The sequence below is a fragment of the Triticum urartu genome, chromosome 7 (assembly GCF_003073215.2).
Source record: "Triticum urartu cultivar G1812 chromosome 7, Tu2.1, whole genome shotgun sequence".
NCBI lineage: Eukaryota > Viridiplantae > Streptophyta > Magnoliopsida > Poales > Poaceae > Triticum > Triticum urartu.
In genome coordinates, this window is record NC_053028.1 from 678,654,718 (window position 1) to 678,659,665 (window position 4,948).

Sequence of the window (4,948 nt, forward strand, 5' to 3'; positions counted from 1 at the left end):
GTGGGCAAAAGCTGCAGCTGTGCAGGAACTGGGGAGTTGGAGAGACCTCCTTTGGGTCGTTGCAGCACACGACATCCGTGGCTTGGCCAGCCATATCGCAGCAAGTTGTTGGGCATCGAGCAGCGCCGATGCACTACCAATCGGCAAACTGATTTTGGGAAAGATTGAGCCTCGACAACTTTACTAGTTTGTTGAAGGATTTTTTTTTAAACGAAGGCAAAAGCTTTGTCTTTTTCATTAATAAAGAAGGAGATAGTTGCCCAGTTACTATTAAAAACCAGCCGAAAACCCATATAAACAGAGCTAAGCCCTCATCTATAGCCACGTCCACTCCCGCCAACATGGCAGCCACACCATAAGATGCCCAACACCACGCCCAAGCCTCAAGCGGACTACTCCCAAAATAAGAAGCACCGGAGTGAGAAACACAGCCTTGAGACTAACATCTTGCAAGGGTTGTCACATTGCCCAAGCCAGCATTTGTCACTTGGTTGACATTCTTGACCTTCCTTTCATTGACCAAGCGGTCCAAATCTTGGATGATTGAAGGCACGACAAGGAGACCTTTGATCAACTCGGAGAAGACATGAAAATTGGTATCACGCCCTGTTGCCAATCTGCAACCCTTCCCAACAGCCCACTCATCAACATAGCAAACAGTAGCAAGGTTGAACTCATCATCCACCTTGCCAATGGAGATCATCTTGTGGTGGCCATCAGGCGCCAAAGCACAAGTCCCCACGGGATTACGGTAATGGTCCAATTAAGTTATTTCCTCCTAGATTTAATTATCGTGGGTTCTTAAGGGCCCCGATGCTCGGTGGCACTTTCCCGGACAACCTGTTTGCGCCTAGATTTAGTATTTGAAGCGTAATGGATAGGTTACCAACAGATTGTGGTAGAAATCCTTGTAGTTGATTTCTGTGTAAGGAGAGTGTTCCTAGTGAAGGACAATTGCTCAGGGAACTTAAAAAATCCCAGCTTTGTTTGTCTCTTGCTTCAAGCCAGTTTTCATCAAGGGTTGCTTCTTCTAGCTTATTTAGTTTACCCAGATGGATAGGGATTTGGCCAGTGAAAAAATTAGATGACAAATCTGTTGGCGCCGCCTCTCCTTGCAGCGCCGCTCCTTCTTCTACATCTGACTACTCTTCCTCTTGTGGTTTTTCTCAAACACACACCCATGAAAGAAACTCCCAGGAAACACACACACACACGCACACACGCAAGGAGAGCCCCAAGGTCTTTGCGCTGAGGCATTCTTCATCGAGAGCACAAGCGCTACATTGTTTCCTTCAGCCCTCACGACCTCCTTTCATCACTTCGATGCAAGATATGTTGGAAATATGAGTAATTTATCAAATGATTTTATTAACGGAAATACTAAATAAAACATGACTAATATAGCAGAGATAAAGTAAGTCATGCAATCTGACACAGAGAAGGTAAATAGCATCTTCATATATGAACTTGAACTAAACACATATAGAACAGACACTAGATGAAGTTGTATATATGAAGTAGAACTTAACATATGTAGGGCAGAAACTAGAGCAAAGAACTGTTGCAGGACTTCTAACAGAAAGACCAAGAACACGTACGAGACAGCAGCAACAGAAGCACTGGACTTGGGGTCGACATCCTCTCCAGCCATTGATGAGGTTGTCGACGCCGGGGAAGAAGCCGTCGTCGGGGAAGTAGTCGTCGGAGTCAGTGATGAAGAAGTCAGTAGTCGCGCGGAGCGCTCCCCAAAAATCTTATCATCGTTCTCCCGTACAGGACTCAAAGAGGTGCGGTTTCGGAGGCCTACTGTCCCGAGCTGAGGTGCACGCCGCAAGCCCAGATGGGGAAGAATATAGCGGCAACGCAGTGCTCGAAACTTTGTGGCGAGAGAAAGAGGAGTTTCTGGTGTGTCTCTCTGGAGAGGAGTGACCTCTCTTATATAGGCACGGGAGAAGGAGACGAACAGGCTGCAACGGGAGGTGAAGCAACAGAGGGAGACAAAGCGAACAGGCTTCGGCCGAAGAGGCGAGCCGCTCGGATTCAGTGTCCACTACAGAAAAATGTTTCAGCTTCCGCGTGACCTTTCGCATACCCGTCGTGCGTGGCAAAATTTTAGACATCAGCTCATTCCCGCAACCCGCGGCATGGCGAGGCGGGCGGCGGAGGAGGAGCGCGCGTGGATGTCCCTCTTGTTCTCATGCTCATACAAGTGGGGAAAGAACCTTCCTTATAAAGAGGTCCAACCCCCTCTAAACTAGCAATGTGGGACTAAACTTTAGTTCCACCTCTTACCTTGCACGAATGGGCTGCATATGCCTCTAGGATTTATTAAGTATTTCTGAAATTGTTATTGGACTTGACTCAAAATAGACAAAATTCAAGCAAAATATATATACACATAGCCAGGGGCTAATGGCCTGATGCAAATCCCATGCACACGCACGCACACATAGCCCGGCCGGCATACTCGCCACTAACCGCACCACCTCCTTGCATGCAGTAAGCCACTAACTAACTAACCCATATCTACATGCACGTACTAACTGGCCTTATCTCACTCCTTGCTAGAATCACTCCAACTGCCACAAGACTCGGCCATATTCAGCAGCCACCTCAACGGCCAGGCTCAACTTGATCTTGCAACCGGGTAGCTATACATTCTTTAGAACTTTCTTCTTCTCAACTCATGTATGAGACAATCCTTGGGTGGCTGGCTGATTCTTTACAGTTAGATATGCTTGCAGCAAATGAATAAGAAGCCAATTGACGTTTTAGCTTCAAAAAAACTTGATCTTGCAACCTATCACGCTCTAGCCGCCATCACGTCATGCCGCATCTCACGGCGTTGCCGTATCTCACAGCAACATCGACATCTCGTCGTGCTCGCCATGTCACACGGCAGCCTGACATCTCATCTTCTCCGCGTGTCTCCGCTGAAGCTTTACCGGACTAGCTACTCTCTAACCTATCCTACATGCATGACAAAACTAAACTAAATGTTGGAAATATGAGCAAATTACTACGAAATTTAATCCGAATAAATAAAAGACAAATCATGACTACAATAGCAGAGATTAAACTAATCATGTGAACTAGCATAGCAGATGAACAGATCACATGTAGGGCACATACTAGAAACATGAATTTTACCGCGATCTCGAACAGAAAGGATATAATCACATATAGTGCAGCAGGAGCAGTACCGCCGGCGTTGACGTTGTCGCCCATGTCGTCGAGGATGAGGTTGCCGAGGTCGGGGAAGAAGTCGTCGTTCGCGAAGTCGTGACTGCCAGCAGTCGCGCGAGTGCGCTCCCCAAAAACCTGATCGCCACTCTCCCGTATAATAAACCCCACGTCCGAGTCGTCACGATCCAAAAAAATCAAAAACGGTTCAGTAATTAATGCGTTCATTAATTATTAATTGATGACTCATTAATTTTTCCCGAGCAGCAAAAATATAGACAACGTGCATAGCTCTGTCCCCGGCTCGGCTCAATTCCGTAACCCGCGGCGCGGCGCGGTGCGTCGTGACGAGGCGAGCGAGGAGGAGGAGCGCGCGTGTAGGTCTCCTCTTCTCATGCTCATACAAGTGGTAGAAGAGCTCACCTTATAAAAAGGTGCAACTCTCTCTCAACTTATGAGATGGGACTAAACTTTAGTCTCACTCACTCCACTCACATGTGTGCATGAATGGGTCAAGAGAATTTCAGAATTTTATTTGGGCTTTGGACCAAAGGCCTACTAGCAAAATTCCAACACTAAATATGCAGAACATGCATCAAGATTAAAGCTAAGAAAATCTAGCGTTTCCAGCATTGAAGTATTGCCTAGTGAATCTGGAATGTGGCCTTCCAACCTATTTTTGGCCAGTTTCACCGATGTCGGGTGGTAGTGGGCCGCTTAACATATTTGTACTCAAGTTTAGTGCTTGAAGATGTGATAGATTGAACAATGTTGATGGAATACTACCCGATAGACTATTTCCATCAAAAAATGCCCATGCCATATCTGGCAATTGCCCAAGCTCTTGAGGAATGCTTCCCTCGAGCTGATTTTCTGAAAGGATTAATTCTTCTAAGTGAGTGATGTTGCTGAAGGTTGGCGGGATATTTCCGGTGAGGTTGTTTTGCGAAAGATACAAACCTAATAAATTGGAGAGGGAACCTATGTTAGGAACTGGAGTTTGGAACAATTTGTAAGTGCGTCTGGAATGTTCCCGTGCAATAAGTTGTCACCTAGGCTAAGGTCCTTAATTTTCTAGGACGGCCAAGAGGGGGCAACTGTCCAGTAAACCGATTTGATCCTAGATCAAGAGATCTAAGGAAGGTCAGGTTTCCTAGAGATGGTGTGATTTGGCCCGCCAAGCTCAGATTGTAGAGGTCAAGCACCGTAATGGGTCCTGGGTGCCGTGTGCTGCAGTTGACTCCCAACCACATATAATAGTGGATGTTGTCACTCCAAGAGTACAAGGCTCCTGTCGGGTCCTCTGTGATGCCCTCTTTGAAATCGAGCAGGGAATGTCGATCTGTGGTGTTACCATGAACAGCAGAGCAATTGGCGTCATTGACTCCATAGAACAACAGTAATAGTACTGCTACTAGCATGAGCGTGCTGAGTTGCCGAGACCGCCAAGCACCCATGACGTCTATATCCCCTGCAAAGGGCAAGACATATGCATTTTTAACGTAAGAAGCTCCATTAAATTCAGAATGTATATCCATTTTCATAGCGCTTTACTTGTATGCACCAATAAATGAGAGCATTTCTTTTTTGCCTTCTCGGAGAAGGTGGACAGATAGAGCTTGATGTGGTGAAAATGAAAATAAATCATAAATTAGCTATAATTTTTTGTAAAAGTGCGTTGCAAAGTTTAAACACACAATATCTTACCTTGTATTCCAAGCCTCTTCGACCATGTACTCTATATATACCCACAGGGTTCAGATCA

At 46.1% G+C, this 4,948-nt stretch overlaps 1 pseudogene; it reads right to left on the reverse strand.

Annotated features, from left to right (window-relative positions):
- Window positions 1-716: 716 nt before the first annotated feature.
- Window positions 717-4,640, reverse strand: LOC125519384 (annotated as a pseudogene).
- Between the last annotated feature and the right edge of the window lie 308 nt (window positions 4,641-4,948).